General features: G+C 39.8%; 1 protein-coding gene across 1 annotated transcript in view; it reads left to right on the top strand.

The window, feature by feature from the left end:
* Positions 1-20,854, top strand: part of LOC311069545 (B-cell receptor CD22-like) — a gene marked incomplete at its 3' end in the record, with an annotated part of 34,245 nt that overhangs the window by 5,124 nt on the left and 8,267 nt on the right. The gene's annotated exons all lie outside the window — the stretch shown is intronic.

The raw sequence follows: 20,854 nt of genomic DNA, 5'->3' as shown, positions 1-20,854 counted from the left end.
TTCTTTGCAATACTTCTTTCCATACTTTCTCCATTTACCTGACATTTTAGAATGCTGCTTGTTCATCCACGGACAACCGAAACGACGCTTCTACAACGCTCTCATGTGAGTGACGTGATGATGCTTGATTTGTGATGTTGAGTCAAAAGCACATGTGAAGCGCTTACTCGCGTCTCGCGAGCAGCAGCAGTTGTTGCCAAGTATTCATTCCCGGGATCAACACCCACTAATAAAAGGTTCCCTTTTCATTTTATCTTTGTCTACAATTTTATTTTTATTTTATTTATTTATTTTTTGCGGCCGCAATACATTATAAATGTAACCCAAAAAAACGCAACCCACGACTCTGTAATTTTTCACGCAACTCCTTTTTTAAAATAGCCCAATTGTGCAGGAAAACCATTACACTGTTAGACTTTTCAAGGGTTTTTTACAGTAACTTACTGGCAACACTGTTGCCAGTAAGTTACTGTAATTACGATTTACAGTACATTACCGTATTTCAGTTTTACAGTACAGTACTTTAATTGTGTAATACAGTGCATTACTGTAAAAATGAAGCTAATCAGTACACTACTGTAATTATTTTTTTATTTGTACTAAATATAAATTAGATTTCATAATTTTGATATATAATTAATTTTTGTTTTTATCCTACATAAATACTACTAACATACAAACTAGAAAAATTTGTTTACACATTAATGGGTGAGTTTAGGGACAACGTTTTTTGTGTTAATGATTTTAACAAAGTAAACATGTCAGAAAGGTTAGCACAAAGATGTGTAACTGTGTTAAATTAACACATTATGTGCTGTCCTTCACTGCACACATTGTTAAAATCATACATAAAATCATAAACAAAACGTTAGCATTTGACAAAATGAATGTAGAGTCATTGGTTGTTTAGCTTATACAAGTATTATAATGAAATATCAACCATTACATTCATAAAACTGCAGAATATAAATACATTTTTAAGCAGTCAAAAAGGAAATGTCCAACACAGGACAAAACACAGTTCTTTTCACAATACATGACACATAACCCTACCTTCAAAATAATTTCACTTATTTACAAAAATTTGTTGGATTCATGTACACTGGTGGCCAAAAGAAGTATTTAAGTCTCTTAATGTTTTTGAAAGAAGTCTCTTTGATGCTCAAGAAACATTTCTTATTATTATCAATGTCTGACTGTCTACCCCTCAGTCTACTTCTACGAGTAAAAATCATCATCAAAATAATCTTTAAAAAGTCAACACAATGTTTTTGTCCACCTTTGTGAATAAATGAATGTCTCCAAAGATATTGGTTCCTGTTCAGAACTTGACTGACAACATCAGAATGTTCCCTGGTCTGTGTGCGTGTCCACAAACACAAATGTACTCAGTGCTTCAGAGGAGATCCTATATATGAGAGAGAGAGAGAGAGAGAGAGAGAGAAAATATTAGCGTCAAAATATATTTAACCTCCTTATTTACATTTTTATTATTATTTTTACAATAATTTAAGAATATATATTTGTAAACAGCTTTTGTCAATAGCATATTCAAACATTTCAACTGAACTAAATTAAATTATTCCAGATTAAATTTTAATACTTACAAATCCTAAATTCTGTCCAAAAATGCTGAGATCCATAGAGAGAAAGACTGACATCGATGATTTTAGCCCATTTCAGCTCATCTGCAGTGAAGGGGTCCCTGTCTGAGACAAATATACATTAAGACACATGCAAGAAATCACTGTGTGATGATCGTTCTCCTTCCTACAGTAGTTAACCCACCTGTGTGCTGATATTAGGACCTTCCTGTTCAGGTGGGACTGCAATGGTAGAGAGTCTTCTGCCTAATAAAATATCAAAATAATGCAAAAATATAAACCTAAGTTGTTTAGAATGCTAGATTTGGTATGAATGAATTAGTGAGAGTTTTACTGCAGTGCTTACCTGAATACATTTAATCTGGTGAGACTGAACAAAGAAAATGGTCCATCTTCTGATTGGTTCATTTGCTGTGTAATAAATATAAAGTTAGACATGATACAAAGGTCACTTACTTGATATAAAGTTAGCCAATTTTATAGAGATTTTATAAGATATTGTATGCTATCTGCACCAGTGGCTCCAAAGCACATCACATATTGCTAATCATTTCAGCAAACTTGTGTCAAAATATATCACAAATGGCCTAACGTTAACTTATCTCCGGAATCTTGCTAGAAGTCACTGGCGCGAATTGGCACTTTGTTGCAGTTGCCTTTAAACACATACAAAAATGGAAGTAAATATTAAATTCCATTAAAAAAAAAAAACTATAATATGTTATAGTTTGCAAACTAATGTTAAAACTAGAAAGGTGGCAGCTAGCCAAATAAAACTTAGCTAACATGCAATGTTATTTTCTCATCAGTAGGCCAACATTATCTACAACCAAAACAGAATTTCACATTAGTTAATTTATTGTTAATGTAAACTAACGTTAGGCGTTGCTCGTTGGCGTATTTTAACTCGACAACAAAGTCTGTAAAATGAAACGTTAGCACAGTTTACCGTGGTAAAGTTTGTTATACCGCCATGTTGACGAGTATAACAGGTTATCCTGTCAACACACACAGAATGTTTTTTTTACCTTGCTTGCTGGTCTCTCTCTCTCGGTGAAGTGAATTCCGTCTCTTCCCCGGGCCAGACACGAACGGTGCGGTCCAGCAAAAGACTTTACACTGGATTGATTGATTTTACACTGGATGCTCCGGCGCGACACGACAAATCCCAGAAAGTGTATAGTGATACGCTGTTATATTTCTGACGTACGTTACTCCGAGTCCAAGCGCTCGCGCTATTTCTGGCAACAGTGGCAAGGGACAAACAGGTTTACATTTTGCATTAATGGTCCGGTCCGGTCGCTTCAATGTGTCCAATATAGACAGCCTCTGACTGTTATAGCGTTGTAGACACGCGGTGTAAGGCAACAATTAGGAAATAAAAAGCACGATGGAATAGTGCCAGCCAGAGAGACCGTTACGTCAAATACAGTAGTATACAGCTAATTAAAAAAAAAAAACAGTAAGTCTCTGTATGTGGTGTTAGACGTCACAGAAAAGTCCCATGATGCAATGGGTATCACAGTTATTTACTGTAAAGAGAAATAGCAGTATAATACTGGGGGATTTAAAGTAAATAACTGTAGAAATTACAGAAAAGTCTAACAGTGTACCCTGGCAACCATGGCGCTAGATCGCCTCTTATTTAAAAAACGAACTAAATGAATGCTCTGCTAGTTAACTGGAGATGTTTTATTTATTTGTATTGGTTCGTGCCGCGAAATGTTTCAAAGTGGTGGGGACAATGTCGACCTTAGCAAAAAGTGGTGGGGACATGTCCCACCCGTCCCACCCACAAATTACGCCTATGCATAGGGCAGTAACACAGACCTTGTAGTGGCCACAAAGCTGCAGAGAGAAGACTGTAGAAGGCCAGCAGGGTGACAGGGCAGAGAAAACACAAGACGAGCACAACTCCTCTAGACTAGACAAGATAACGCAAGCTAAATCTTCATGGAGATAAAACACAGGCATGACTCACGTACACACGTAATAATCCGACAAAGAACAAGGGGAACAAACGAGAAAGTAATGACACTAAAGTGAGAACAGGTGTCACAGAGAAGCAGCGCAAATGCTAATTGCAATGATGAACAGGTGGGAAAATAGAGAGAGAGAGAGAGAGAGAGAGAGAGAGAGAGAGAGAGAGAGAGCAAATGTCACGCCCGAGCCGGAGGTGTGGAGGCGCTGCCTGCCAGCCGACACCCCCGAGCTACCACACCACCTTGAGAAGCTACCCCGTACCCAAGAAGAGGCGGACACCAAGAATTCGAAGGTTTAACACGTTTATTTATTTAAAGTGAATGCCTTTAAAAATGGTGGAAGCTTTAGCAGGCTCTCGTTGGACTCAGGCAGGGAATGGAGGTGCATATACTTCACAGCTCCAGCAGGCTCTTCACTGGACTCAAACAGAGAATGGAGGGTACGTATCACTCACAGCTTTAGCAGGTTCTTCACTAGCCTCAGACAGAGAATGGAGGGTACGTATCACTCACAGCTTTAGCAGGCTCTTCACTGGACTCAGACAGAGAATGGAGGGTACGTATAACTCACAGCTTTAGCAGGCTCTTCACTGGACTCAGACAGAGAATGGAGGGTACGTATCACTCACAGCTTTAGCAGGTTCTTCACTGGACTCAGACAGAGAGTGGAGGGTACATATAACTCACAGCTTTAGCAGGCTCTTCACTGGACTCAGAGAGAGAATGGAGGGTACGTATCACTCACAGCTTTAGCAGGTTCTTCACTGGACTCAGACAGAGAGTGGAGGGTACGTATCACTCACAGCTTTAGCAGGCTCTTCACTGGACTCAGACAGAGAGTGGAGGATACGTATCACTCACAGCTTTAGCAGGCTCTTCACTGGACTCAGACGGAGAATGGAGGGTACGTATCACTCACAGCTTTAGCAGGTTCTTCACTGGACTCAGACAGAGAATGGAGGGTACGTATAACTCACAGCTTTAGCAGGTTCTTCACTGGACTCAGACAGAGAGTGGAGGATACGTATCACTCACAGCTTTAGCAGGCTCTTCACTGGACTCAGACAGAGAATGGAGGGTACGTATAACTCACAGCTTCAGCAGGCTCTTCACTGGACTCAGACGGAGAATGGCGGGTACGTATAACTCACAGCTTTAGCAGGTTCTTCACTGGACTCAGACAGAGAATGGAGGGTACGTATAACTCACAGCTTTAGCAGGCTCTTCACTAGCCTCAGACAGAGAATGGAGGGTACGTATAACTCACAGCTTTAGCAGGTTCTTCACTGGACTCAGACAGAGAATGAAGGGTACGTATAACTCACAGCTTTAGCAGGCTCTTCACTGGACTCAGACAGAGAATGGAGGGTACGTATAACTCACAGCTTCAGCAGGCTCTTCACTGGACTCAGACAGAGAATGGAGGGTACGTATAACTCACAGCTTTAGCAGGTTCTTCACTGGACTCAGACAGAGAGTGGAGGATACGTATCACTCACAGCTTTAGCAGGCTCTTCACTGGACTCAGACAGAGAATGGAGGGTACGTATAACTCACAGCTTCAGCAGGCTCTTCACTGGACTCAGACGGAGAATGGCGGGTACGTATAACTCACAGCTTTAGCAGGTTCTTCACTGGACTCAGACAGAGAATGGAGGGTACGTATAACTCACAGCTTTAGCAGGTTCTTCACTGGACTCAGACAGAGCATGGAGGGTACGTATAACTCACAGCTTTAGCAGGTTCTTCACTGGACTCAGACAGAGAATGGAGGGTACGTATAACTCACAGCTTTAGCAGGCTCTTCACTAGCCTCAGACAGAGAATGGAGGGTACGTATAACTCACAGCTTTAGCAGGTTCTTCACTGGACTCAGACAGAGAATGGAGGGTACGTATAACTCACAGCTTTAGCAGGCTCTTCACTGGACTCAGACAGAGAATGGAGGGTACGTATAACTCACAGCTTTAGCAGGTTCTTCACTGGACTCAGACAGAGAATGGAGGGTACGTATAACTCACAGCTTTAGCAGGTTCTTCACTGGACTCAGACGGATAATGGAGGGTACGTATAACTCACAGCTTCAGCAGGCTCTTCACTGGACTCAGACGGAGAATGGCGGGTACGTATAACTCACAGCTTTAGCAGGTTCTTCACTGGACTCAGACGGAGAATGGAGGGTACGTATAACTCACAGCTTTAGCAGGTTCTTCACTGGACTCAGACAGAGAATGGAGGGTACATATCACTCACAGCTTTAGCAGGCTCTTCACTGGACTCAGACAGAGAATGGAGGGTACGTATAACTCACAGCTTTAGCAGGCTCTCGCTGGACTCAAACAGAATGGAGGGTACGTATAACTCACAGCTTTAGCAGGTTCTTCACTGGACTCAGACAGAGAATGGAGGGTACGTATCACTCACAGCTTTAGCAGGTTCTTCACTGGACTCAGACAGAGAGTGGAGGGTACGTATCACTCACAGCTTTAGCAGGCTCTTCACTGGGCTCAGAGAGAGAATGGAGGGTACGTATCACTCACAGCTTTAGCAGGTTCTTCACTGGACTCAGACAGAGAGTGGAGGGTACGTATCACTCACAGCTTTAGCAGGCTCTTCACTGGACTCAGAGAGAGAATGGAGGATACGTATCACTCACAGCTTTAGCAGGCTCTTCACTGGACTCAGAGAATGGTGGGTACGTATAACTCACAGCTTTAGCAGGCTCTTCACTGGACTCAGACAGAGAATGGAGGGTACGTATAACTCACAGCTTTAGCAGGTTCTTCACTGGACTCAGACAGAGAGTGGAGGATACGTATCACTCACAGCTTTAGCAGGCTCTTCACTGGACTCAGACGGAGAATGGAGGGTACGTATCACTCACAGCTTTAGCAGGTTCTTTAAGCTTCAGCAGTCTCTTCACTGGACTCAGCAGGCTCTTCATGCTTTCGTCGAGGGATTATAGGCTGGTCACCCGTACACTCTGCGACGTCCCACACTCGTGTTTACACTACAACACACTCAATTCACACGTGATATTTGAAACTCAGCACAGCATGCCCAAACTTCAGATCATTAAGGCAGAGTGTGACCCAGACGACAGCCTCGACGGATGAACTCTCCGTGCACTGATACAAACAGGGTTCTCACTGCTGTGTCACTTCCAAGCATCCATCAGGCACTTATCTCAGGATGAATCCAGTCTCGCTGCCTCCAGTCCCTCCCTCGCTGTGTCTCTGCTGCGGCCTGTAGTTCCGGCTTTCGTCACCCCGTGACACAAACCCAGCTCATGACACATGACTTCACAAAAGCAGAGAATGAATCGATCAGCCATTATCTGTGTTTCAGACTGTAACTGTAGGGGAAACTAACATTATCAATTGTTAGTCTGTATAAATTGTTAGTCTTTATCAATAATATCCAGTAAAAAAACATTCATAAACTAATATTTCTTTCTTTTTAGACCAGTGATTCTCAAACTGTATGTACAGCGCCCTCAGGTGGTGTGACACATGAAGAAATAAATCACTTTTGACATAAAAAAAAAAAAATCACTTATTTTTTACATGGTTTCGTTAAAATTTCTGATATAGTTACAGTTTTAATATAGATTTATTTTCTAATAATGTGATAATCATTAGTATATTTACAATCAGTTTGATTATTTCACTTCTGATACTCATTCTGTCCTTTTCTTCTCCTGCAATCAACAAGCCTCTTTCTGAACCGGATTCAGCCAATGATGCTCTGTATGCCAGTGTGAAATCCAGAAGATTCAGAGGAAAAACTTCTGAATCCAGAGATACTGAGGAGATCCAGTACGCAACTGTCCAACATCACAGAAAGACAGAGACGAAGAGAGTAGAGGAGAATGAATGTCAATATGACGATAGAGTTCATCAGCCTGATGCTGCAGTGAGGTGAGAAAAACAACTTAACCATCACTAACTTAACTTGCACCAACTTAACCAGCTTAACCAATACCAATTTAACCAGTACCAACTTTACCAGTACCAGCTTAATCACTAACTTAACCAGTACTAACTTAACCAGCACCAGCTTAACCAGCACCAACTTAACCAGCACCAACTTAACCAGTACTAACTTAACCAGCACCAGCTTAATCACTAACTTAACCAGTACTAACTTAACCAGCACCAGCTTAACCAGCACATGTTATATCACCTATAATATTGTTGTGCTCCTGTTTGTTTTGATTTTTAGGCGATCAACTGTTCAGATTGTGGAAGATTCATCAGTGATCTACAGCAGTGTTGAATGAGTGACAGAAGCCTGTGTTCAGATATCAATCTAGACTAGAAAATGGATTATTGTATAGTTATGGAATAATTTACCCCTCTGTTCAGACCACAACCAATATAAACATGTTCATCACCCACATTAAGACTCATTCGTTCTCTTTGACCCTTTGTGAGAGAGTGACAGTCATTGTGGTCTGGACTGATGTAAAGTCTGTTTCTTGTGTATTTGATGATTTGGTTACTTTGTTCTATATATATAGCTTAATATTATATGTATATCTCAGAATTTTTGGTATTCAGTTTTAGGCATATGCTTAGAAATCAAATAAATTTCAGAGAGAAATACATTTACATATAGGGCTGGGCGATATATCGCATGATATTGTTATGCGCATCTCGTCAGTAAAGCCGGTTCCTTGATTAGTAGTAAATCGCCATCACCTGCTTTCAGATGGAGCGGCATTTACTACAAAGAGCCGTAGTTAACTGACAAGCTTAGCCATATCGCATTAATATCGCAGACGTATGCCAGCGATAATTAATGCGATATGGCTCAGCTTGTCAGTTAACTACGGCTCTTTGTACACAGCAAAAACTCCAGTGTTAAATTAACACTCCTGGGAGTGTATATGAACACTCAAGAGTGTTGAAGTTAATGAGATAATTAAGTGATTAATTTAGTGATGATTGAACATTATTGAAGACACCTGATGTTAACAAGCAGAATCACTGAAGGAGAAAATCACAAATTGTAAGTTACCATTATTGTGATGGGTGTTTGCTTTAGTTGGGCTCTTGACCCTTTTATGTGTACTTTATAACTCACAGCTTTAGCAGGTTCTTCACTGGACTCAGACAGAGAATGGAGGGTACGCATTTGAGCCTGATTACTGAACTCCTTATTTGCTTATTTCTGACTTCAATTTATGTTGATGACCACAGGATAACTGTGATTCTGCATAAATATCCAGAATTTTAGATTTAATATAAAGGATTTCTTAAAAGTTGTTTAAAAAAAATAAAAAATCCTTCTTTTAGGCACACACAGACATCAAAATTCATGCATCTCAACAATGGTGACGAGCAGAATATTCAATTACGAAAAGTAAATTACATAGGCAATTCAGATCATAATTTATTCATACCGCAATGCATGATGGGAGCCATTAATGAGTTGTGATTGGTGTCAGCCACTGCAACATGCTTTATTATTGTCACCATTGTTGAGATTCACAGACTGATTATTGATGTCTGTGTTTCTAAAAAAAAAAATTGAAAGTATTTTGATCAGAACAATGTTTATTAAATATTATGGGTTAAAAGAAATATACTGAAAATCATATACTGTAGACTCACAAAGCTGCTGCTAACAAGGTAAACCAAACAATCTCAATAAGTTTCATTTTTCAGATCACAGCATGATTATGTCTAAACATAACCAACACTATCAGATCACACTTATCTTTGTTCATTTGACTGTTATAAATCAATAACAGCAGACAAACAAAATTTAAAGTGAATGTATAAGGATCAAGAGCCAAAACTAAAGCAAACACTGATCGCCAAAACGGTGACTTACAATTTGTGATTTTCTCCTTCAGTGATTCTGCTTGTTAACATCAGGTGTCTTCAATAATGCTCAAGCATCACTAAATTAATCACTTAATTATCTCATTAACTTTAACACTCTTGAGTGTTAATTTAACATTGGAGTTTTTGCTGTGTTGTAAATGCTGCTCCATCTGAAAGCAGGTGATGGTGATTTACTACTAATCAAGGAACCGGCTTTACTGATGAGATGAGCATAACAATATCGTGCGATATATCGCCCAGCCCTACATTTACAATCTGAACAATCTTGTTCACATTTTATACATCACAATCTCATCTCCACAAACAGCATTACCAGCTTCACTTATTACTAACCAGACTATTCCAGAGTCTACAGAAGCCTATGTGGAGACTGCAGACCTGGAGCCGGGAGATATACGGCCCAGGCAGTTTTACGCCCCTGTTGTTCCTGATGCGTCCAGTAGGGGGATATACAACGAAATAACATCATTAAATCGATGCTCGCAACTTACACATTAATAAACGTCCTTTCCATAGACTTTGACTAATTTAGTGTTTTGTGTTCATTTAAATATAAACATTACAGTGTAACGATAGACAGTTGAATGATCTGCAATACAGATTAAAATATCTGTAGATATTCAGTTGGGCTTCACTCTCTTCACTCGGCCTACAGAATGTTATGTTCTGCCTTCTATTATTCAAGAAGTCACGCATGAACATTTGTGCTGCTAGTTTCTGTGAGCTGCAAGCTATATTTATTTTATAGACATCCACAACATGGTATGTCCAACAACATTGTGTGTACTTGTTCGTCTATCCACAACATGTAGAATCACACAGAAGGAAAGGCTATACTGCCACCTTGTGGTTACTCAATAGAATGCCTATCATTACATCCCCTTTCCAAAGTTATAAAACAAAGGTTAATTAAACAGCTTTTTTTTTTTTTTTACTTAACTTTTAACTTTTGCTTGCAATAAAACCTTACGAACATGCAAAAGGTCAACATGTTGTACAATACAAGTACCTCATAAAGAAATAACAATAACAAGGCACTCTACACTGTAAAAAAGAATACATTGATTTTATTGATATCTAATCAATAAAATTGAGGCAACAGATTACAAGCAATATTATTAATTAAATTTAACAAATTAGAATTGAGTAATAATTAATCAAATTAATTCCTTAAAAGTTAACCATTTAAAATGAGTAAAATTTACAAAATATCTTTTATTGCCAACATTGAAGACACCTGGTGTTAACAAGCAGAATCACTGAAGGAGAAAACCATAATTAAAGTCACCATTGTGGAGATCAGTGTGTGTTTTAGTTGGGCTATTGACCCTTAAATTATTAACTTTAAGTTTTGTTTGGCTGTTGTACCTGAGTTATAACAGCCAGATGAACAAAGAGAAAAGGTGATCTGATGGTGGTGGTTGTGTTTTAACATAATCATTATTCATCATTTGACCTGAATCACTGCCCAACTAAAGCAAACACCCATCACCATAACGGTGGCTTACAATTTGAGATTTTCTCCTTCAGTGATTCTGCTTGTTATCATCAGGTGTCTTCAATAATGTTCAATCATCACTCAATTAATCACTTAATTATCTCATTAACTTCAACAATCTTGAGTGTGGACTCATACACTCACAGGAGTGTTAATTTAACACTGGAGTTTTTGCTGTGTAGTAAATGCCGCTCCATCTGAAAGCAGGTGATGGCGATTTACTACTAATCAAGGAACCGGCTTTACTGACAAGAGGCGCATATCAATGTCATGCGATATATCGCCCAGCCCTAATAGACATATGACAGAAATAAAGTCAGTCTGGTTAGTAATAAGTGAAGCTGGTAATTCTGTTTGTGGAGTTGTTTAATCCTCCTCTGCTGAGATCTTCACAGATTTAATGTCTTTTTATCTTCATCTGATTTAATTTAAGGCTGTGGCTGAAGTCAGTTGTAGTTCTACTGTTTCTCTTTCCTTCAGTGATTCTGCTTGTTAACAACAACAGGTGTTCATCACTAATGCTCAATCATCACTCAATTGATCACTTAATTGTCTCATTAACTTTAACACTGCTTCAGTGTTACTTTAACACCATGTAGAGTGGGACCATATGTGCTCTGAGCAGTGTTAATTTAACATTGGGGAATTTACTGTGCACTTTTTCAATAAGTCTCTCAGGTGGTTTTCTAGGTCTAGTAGACCTTCTGATTGGTTCAGTCATTTGCGAGGCTGTGGTATTAGGCTCAGCTTGGTGTGCATTTGGTGTATCACTTTGTTTTTCAGATTCAGCTTCACCGTTTTTGTCAGTGTCCTCATGAGTCTTTAACAGACTCCTCCTGTTTCTTCTCACTTTATGTCCATCCTCTGTTTCCACAACGTAAGATCTAGGTCCGACTTCACTGAGCACGGTCGCTTTTCTGTCCCAGCAATTAGGTCCCTCGATTCTCACAGTGTCCTTTTCACAAAGAGGTTCCAGACCTTTTGTAGCTCTGTCATAGGCCATTTTTTGTCTGATTTTGAGTCTCTTTTTGTTGTTAATCCAGTTTTTATTGTCTCGTCCTGGATGCAATTGCGGTAGTGTGGTGCGGAGCTTGCGACACATAAGTAGCTCAGCAGGGGACGCTCCACACTCCAGAGGTGCAGCTCTGTAGCTTAGTAAAGCAAGGTGAGGATCAGTCTTACCGTCCTTGGCTTTCTTCAGTAGTCTCTTAACAATTTGTACTCCCTTTTCAGCCTGACCATTGGCTTGTGGGTACAATGGGCTTGAGGTAACATGCTTGAATCCGTAGTGCTTCGCAAACTCTTTAAACTCTCCACAGTCATACTGCGGACCATTGTCACTCACAACACATTGTGGGATTCCGTGTCTGGCAAAGAACCCTTTCATGTGCCCTATAACAGACACAGGTGGTGCTGGAGAGTTGCGCAATCTCAGGGTAGTTCGAGTAATAGTCTATAACAAGAAGATAGTCCTTGCCATACAGATGAAATAAATCTGTGCCCACCTTTTGCCAAGGAGCAGTGGGAAGGTCGGTCACCAGCATTGGCTCCTTGACTTGTTTGTAGTGGTGTCTGAGGCAGATGTCACATTTCTCAATCATTTCCTCTATGTCTTTGTTGATACCTGGCCAGTAGATGGCTTCACGTGCTCTTCTCTTACATTTTTCCACTCCCAGGTTTCCTTCATGAAGACGCTGAAGCATGTCCTTGCGCATGGTCTGTGGGATCACAATCCTGTTCTTTCTCAGCAGGAGTCCTTTTGACATACACAGCTCTGCCCGCACCGGGAAAAACTGTGGGCAAACTCCTTTCGACCAGCCGTTGTTTACACAGTGAGACACTTTGTGTAGCATAGAGTCTTTTGCTGTCTCTTTAACAATCTGCTGCAGCATGATGTCTGATGCAGGCAGTGAGGCAGTGACCATGTTGATGTGTGTTTCAGCATCTTCTGCTGCGGTGTTCTCAGCTGTGTCACTGCTGAGTTCTGGTGCTCTAGAAAGTGTGTCAGCAAGCACTATGTATTTACCTGGCGTGTATATTAGGTCAAAGTCATAGCGCTGCAATGTCATCATCATGCGTTGGATTCTGGGCGACATGTCATTGAGATTCTTTTTACGGATTGATATGAGTGGTTTATGATCAGTTTCTGCTGTGAATGTGGGCAGTCCATAAACATAAGTGTGAAATTTCCCACACCCAAACACTAGGCCCAGCGTCTCCTTCTCAATCTGAGCATAGCGTTTTTCAGTCTCTGTCATTGATCGCGATGCATATGCTACAGGTTGCCATTTTTCTTCATTCATTTGTAGCAATACGGCTCCTAGTCCGTCTTTTGATGCATCAGTGGCGATTTTGTTGGGTCAAAGTAGGTTAAAACTGGTTCAGCAGTCACAGTTCTCTTCAGTTCTTTCCATTCTTTTTCATGTTTTGTTGTCCACTCAAACGCAACGTTGTGATGCAGCAGTTCTCTGAGGCATTTAGTTTTTGAGGAGAGGTTGGGAATGAACTTACCCAGAAAGTTAACCATCCCCATTGCTCGCAAAACTCCTTTTTTATCAGTTGGAGCTGGCATATTCAGTATGGCTTGCACTTTTGTTTTGTCTGGGAGCACGCCGTTTGCTGTGAGCTTGTCTCCTAAGAATGTCATTTCTGTCACTCCAACAAGACATTTCTCTCTTTTAAGTTTTAGTCCGTACTTTTTCACTCTCTTTAACAGCTTCTCAAGTCTCTCATCATGTTGGTGTTTTGTGTTTCCCCAGACAACTAAGTCATCAATGTACACTCGTGTTCCTTCCAGACCCTCTATGATTGACTCCATAGCTCTGTGAAAGATCTCTGGCGCTGACTTGATGCCAAATGGAAGCCTCAGAAAACAGTAACGCCCAAATGGTGTGTTAAAGGTGGTGTACCTGCTGCTTTCTGGGTCCAGTTTCAGCTGCCAAAATCCATGCGAGGCATCTAATTTGCTGAAGTACTTTGCACCGGCCATGTCACTCAGAATTTCTTCTCTCTTTGGGATTTTAAAATGTTCTCTTTTAATATTTTCATTCAAATCTTTAGGATCTAGGCAGACACGTAACTCAGGGGAGTTTCTTTTTTTAACACATCTGATGGAATTAACCCAGTCTGTGGGCTCTTCCACTCGCTCGATGACTCCCATCTGTGTAATTCTGTTCAGTTCCTTTTTAAGTCCTGCTTTAAACTACTATTAGTATTATTAAGTGTGCTTGCTGAAAGCAGCACACTTATTGTTCTTCTTAAGTTTTCTTATTATTATTATTATTATTATTATTATTCCCGGGATAAAAATTTTGGCCAGCTCCTGCGCCTAGGCCCTTTGAGACAGAGACACCGTTCCAACTTTAAAACGTACGGTCAGTACCGGTGTAAGTTGCTCGCGAAGATGACATCACGAGTCCATGTCGTTCGTCCGCCATAGTGGATTGAACAGAAAGTGAAACTAAAGTTTCACAGGTCACAAATTTGGTCCGAACTTCATGAAACTGGACGTACATGATCCTTGGACCAAGCCTCACAAAAGTTACTAGAAGGATTTTTGATTTTCGGAAGCGTTTGCCCGTCACAGCCAAACGAAATCATCGGCGTAGTCGCCAAACAGGAAGTCGTCCATATCTCAGGAACTATGTCACGTATCGAAACCAAACTTTGTACATTAACTCGAGACTCCAATGTGAGGATGTACAAGATAAAAAAAATAAAAAAACTTACAAAATTTTTCATTATTTGGCAAATATTTTTCATTATATACTGCATTCGTTTTTACTAGGTTTGTCTTAATAAATGCAGGCATGAATTTCGTTTTTTGCATTGGTCTAATTTAATTATCTTCATTTATTAAAGGGAGACTTCACCCATTTGCATTAAGCTTTGTATTGTTAGAAACCCAGTCATATATTATAATAAAGGTGGATTTTTCATTCATTTTTCCCTGAGATGGGAGAAATAAGGATTTAAGTGTTTTACTTCCTGCTTATTATGACGTAAAAATCATCATTTTGCGTCATAATAAGCAGGAAGTCACATTTCATTGAAAAGTGTAGAGACTACAATAGCTCCTCATTATTCCAGGGGGCGGGACCCGCTCACGCTACAGACCTATTACAAATCAGTGGGTGGGACTTCACTTTCTGAAACTGAAAGCAATATCCTCCATCTTGTGTGAAGCTAAGCTAACAGGCGCTGTGGAGACAGATATAAAGTTATGACAATAGTGGAGGAGAGTGCTCAATATGATATAGAAGAAGAGGATTTCGGAAGTCTGATGCTTGAATCAGGTGTTTGTGGCTACCTTTACAAGCCGCATTATAGCGAAGAGCAGCCGAGGCAGAAGACCTGCCGCGGACGAGGAGCCCGGACTGGCTCGAGTTAGGGCGGACTGGTGGCGCCGGTGATCTCACTATGCAACTACGAACCGCTACGAACACAGAGATAGAGTCCGTCTGCGGCAAAGAATTTCAACGATGACAATTTCTCCTGGACGAAATCTCTGAATCAGACGAGGACACGGACGTTTGTGTTGTGAACCATCCTAGTTTCGCACCGCATCTGACTGAACATCCCGGTAACGTTACCATGCAATAATTCACCACTTCGAAAGAAATACAAATGAGGAGTAATTCACTAATGAGTTCGCCAACTAACTAACGTTAGACATTGTGTGTGAAATGAATTTCAAGCTCCGGTGGTAGCTAGGCTTATGGACGGATGAGTGATTCATATGCTGTTCTGGATTAGTGGGAGTGGCTTGCGGAGCTGTGCAATGTGGTGCATTGTGGGAGTTGTTGTCTTTCATACAAATGCGTCCTGAAGTTACTTTCTTTCTTTCCTCGGTCAAGAAGGCACCAAATTCAAAATTTATTTTACATTTCGACTACATATATGACCCACTTTCAATAAAGATCAATGTTCCCATGGGTGAAATGCTCCTTTAATATATACAGATTTGTATGCATGAATTGTGCATTTCCAGTTCTCAAAGCAGTTAATAAAAAAAAATAAAAAACACTTTATACAAAATACATCATGCTCTTCTTCGCTAACCGAACAAACAATTCATTGTCTGTGGCTGTGTTTGTGCACACAGGAAATATGCTGCGCATAACAATAGAAAACAAGGAGAAACGCGCAGTCACATGCTCAAACAGTGCGTTCCATTTGACCGTAAGTGGACTGCGAAGTGGACTTCACAGGGTTTTCCGCCATCTTAAGTTAGATTCTAATCCGAAGGGAGCGAACATGTTCAGTTCGAAGGGCACTGCGCACGGCATAGGGAATAAGGGAACATCGATACATCACTTCACAGGAAGTGGAGAGCGATGATCACTCAACTGTCATTTCGCGCACCACGTCATCACCAGTCAGAACGGTCATAACTAACGATGGAGGAGTTTACGTATGTGTGTAAGTATTCATACATTTCGCCATTGTTATACAAATGACAGTATTTTAACGGTTATTGTTGTGAATATTACATATACTATTTTTGATGATTATAATTTACCTCAGTGAATGCAGCCAGCTTAACTAGTTTGTGAAGTAAAGTGATTTTATTTTAGGTAGTTGTAAAATAGTGCAATATAATTGTAAATATATAATATAATAATAAAAATTAAAATATGAATGTAGTCCTATATATATTTATGTTATATCATAATCTGCGCGACTCCGTCGTTGACTTTCTTTGATGACATTTGCAGGGCGTTTCAAATGAGCGGTTATTGTCAGTGAAGTCCACTTCAACTGATATACCGTGCTCAGGGAGTAGGGGAGCAGTGAACACTGCGTATGGACCCTGTCGAATGGAACGCACATTAGATGTGTAAAAACAAGTGGAAAGCGCGAGCGCGCCGCTGTCTCCTTTCCACAAGCGCTTGTTCTCCTGTGGCGTCTGTCGTTGCTATGCAACCGTGAACTGCGCTCTCCATGATGACAAGAGCTGTGTCTGAAATCGCTCCCTATCCACTATATAGTGCACTATTTAGGGTGTCGGCCATTTTGTAGTGGTGTCCGAATTCTGAGTGAACAACATCATTCCCTACATTCTTCACTACTTTTACCCACAATCCTCTCTGAATTCGAGTGTACATACGATGTACACTTGCTGAGACACTATTTCCCACAATCCAACACGATAAGGCGATAGAGCGCGAATGAAAAATAAACAAAAATGTCACCATGGCAACGGTGCACGCGAGTTAGAAAACAATCATTTATAAGACCAGACACCTGGTTATTTATTTATATATACCGTTATATCTATATTTGAATAAACAAATGTGTTGTGTAGTGTTTTGTTCTCTTTTATTTTCACATATAAATGTAAAAAGTAAATAAATATGACAAGCAAGTGTTTTTATTATCTTTTTTTTTAATCAAATAACGCAATAAACGTGAAAAATACATACATAAAATTGTTACATATAATTCATACAGCCAAAAAAAGGAAATATTAAAGATGGGTAGGTAATGTTTATGACAAATTGTCCGAGCTCTCTGGCGCGTGATAATTATGTCAGCGTCCGAATTCTTTGCTGATGTAGTGCACTCAACTGCCATTCACTATGTAGGGATTAGTGAATGAGTGAGCGGTTTCAGACACAGCTAAGGAAGTATCAGCAAAAGATTAATAGATTTCTAGCCCTTGCATTAGCTTTACTACTAGATATATTTATGGAGATGAAAAATAATAAGGCGCCCTGTACAGCTATGATCAGCTGTTCGGCCGAGCATTCAATGTTGTTACGCTGCAAGCTGATGGTTCGTTGCTGCCGCGCTCTATCACTCGCACACCATAAAGAGCAAATTGTTTTTTAATGTTTCAATTTCGTGATTAAAATTACATAATTTGGAAGCGGATAATTTCTTCACAAACAGCTCATTATGACTCAATGTTAGAATGCTGCACCTACACTCGATAGTGTGAATAAGATCAGCGCAATGCAGACCACTGCATTGACAGCGTAAAACATATGATCTGTCTACGGCCAGGGCTCAACGGAAGACAGAAAATGCCGGTCCAGCGCTGATTGAGGAATTAAATTCGAAAATAAAAGACAGTTTGACATATTTTTTCTCGCATCTATCCACTACCTGCTAACGTTAGTGCACTGCACCCGAGCAAGCACACTTTGCAGTTCCTCCGGAAATGCATTTTTCTAGTTTGAAATTAACATTATAAAATACGTAGACCTACACCACAAAACCAGTTGAGGATAAATTCTTTAAAATTGGGCAATTCCAGCGTCATTGACGTGACATTTGCAGTTAAAACATGAAATATAAATTCTCAGAAAATGCATTTAATACCAATATATTGAAACGTCTGTTTATATATCCATAGGTTACTCCCTTAATAAAGGAGTTTAGACATTAGAAAAATATCAGTCTACACATGCGTTTTATATTTATTATGAGGGAAATATACATGCATGCGTGACACAAAAAATCTTTAACTTTTAGGTAGCAAAACATTTTTTAGTAATTCTGTAAATGACACTACTAAGCAAACCAAAGGTAATAGGCTACTACCCACTGGAGGAAGAAGGACATGTTCTCCACAGAACATAATATATTCATTTTATTTTTTGTGTTCGCATTTATTTAAACCTGCCCTAAACACGGCTTTACTGGACTATGTCACACAATACAAAGTTACACCAACAAGAGGGAGATGAATGAAATAAATCGCCATACAAATATATCTGAAGCGGTAATTTAGTCTTTATTTACAAACTTGGACACCACACGCGGCTATCGACTGACCACGAGCAGGTAATAACTTACTTGCATTTTTCATTCGTTAATGTCTCGCGGTCTTGCTGTTTTTTCCCTCCGGTTTTTTTTTATTATTTTTTTTAACAATTACATTTTGGGCTAAAAGTGTGCTGTAACGCAAGCGTTACCGAACATGTACCGAGTAAAATATTACTGAAAATTGATTAGTAATGCCTTACACTACTGCGTTACAGCAAAAAGTAATATGTTCCTGTAATGCATTACTTTTGTAACGCGTTACTCCCAACACTGGTCTTCACAGATGAAGTGTGGTCTTTAGAGTGATGAGTGTTTTTAAAATAGTGCTAACCCTAAACAGGAAGTGATTTCATTTCACACTGGCCTTTTTTCTGCTTGCTGCACTTTTCATCTTTTCCTTCATCCTGACAGTAACTCTGTGTTCAAGTTCCAGTTGTGTTCTTAATATCTCTGCATTCCATATTTTGATTTCATAATTTGCTCTTACAGTATGTCGGACAGTACGTCTACACACATGAGCTGTGATCTTCAGAATGAGTAGCGTTGTGTGTGTGTGTGTGTGTGTGTTCTATGCTGCTAACTCTAAACAGGAAGTGATTTCATTTCACACTGGCCTTCGACAAGAATAAAGACTTGCAGTCCCAAAAAAAAAAAAAAAAAATCCCTGCAGACTCATACTACTGTGTTTGTGTATTGTACATTCAACCACATTATCAGCTTCAAAAGTCAACCAGAGGAATCTGAGAACACTCAAATAAACTCAAACACCATTAAACAGGCCAAACTGGACCTTTGTATTGATGATGCAGAAAGTGCCTGAATCTGATGTCTCTGTTCCTCTCTGATCACTTCAGTCTGATAAACCTGCTCTCTGCTGCCCCTGCTGGACTGGAGCAAATATAGCCATAGTGCAATAAACACCCAGCTAACAGAATTTTGTTATAAGAACGTTCTCCAAATATTCAGTGTTGGTTCTGGGAACGTGAAAAATGTGAAGTTTTCTTGAAGTTAGAGGAACGTGTTTTAAAAGGTATAATGTTCCTCAAACGTTCTTTCAACTTAATTTTGAACACTATAAAAACATTAAAGGAACGTTGATTTGTAACATACAAATGTTTCCTGAATGTTACTAGAATGTCATGTAAAGGTTTGTATGATGTTCCTGAAACATTCTTTCAATCATTCAAACACCTGCTGTGAACAATCACTGAAAGAAAGAGTAATAAGAACACAAACTACAACTTTATTCAGACACGGAGAAGAGAAAAACACCTGAAGTGTTTGGGTGCACCCCCATCCTTCATGTTGACTGAGCTTTCAATGCTGATACGGAAAGGGTGAAGCTGATTGGTTGGTTCTTGTCACATGAAAACCGCTACTGGCCAACCACCATCATCGCCACCAGGAGATCGTCATCCTGCCATCACCATCCTTTAGTGTCGTCTGCTTCTCACCATCCCCTCACCATCACCTCGTCCTCCTCCATAGTAAAAGTGAGACATATGCCACCATTATTAGCAGTTATTTTCATTACCTAACTTCCGATCTGCTCATTTGCATAACGACAGTGCCTGGTGGCTTGAGAACGCAAACCTTGAAATAGTTTCCAAGGTGCAAGTGTTGAATAATTGTGAAAAAAAAATGTATCATCTCCGCGTAAACTTCAAAAACGCAAATCTGTGAAAATCTTGACGGTGTGCACGTGCGTATTACGCGTTTAGTCTATAGGTATGCGCATTTGAATATATATATATATATATATAATATGTGCGCGCAGGCATGTAGTCTTTCTTTACGAATTGACCTCAACAAATTACTTGTCTTGCTTTAAAAATGTTTAATACAAAAGTTTTTTATCGCTTCCGCGTATCCATGTGAACTGGAATTATTTTGACAACGGTTTATCTGTACAGAGGTAAAGTGAAGGAGGCCTTCAAAGGGGAGAGACTAGTTGACACTTCAGGACTGCATTTTCATAGAGTCCAGGCGGACTGTGTGAACTCAGCATACGTTTTGTTCTCTCCTCTCCTCTCACTACAGAGGAAACTGCATGGCCATATTTAGAGTTTCACTAGAAGTGACACAATATGGTCACTGTGATAATGAAAATCATAGAAGATCTCATAATATAAAACCTTTAAA

Source organism: Abramis brama, assembly GCF_963993115.1.
Source record: "Abramis brama genome assembly, chromosome: 2".
Lineage (NCBI taxonomy): Eukaryota > Metazoa > Chordata > Actinopteri > Cypriniformes > Leuciscidae > Abramis > Abramis brama.
Note: the sequence above shows the minus strand (reverse complement) of the source record. Positions and strands in the feature narration are given on the sequence as shown.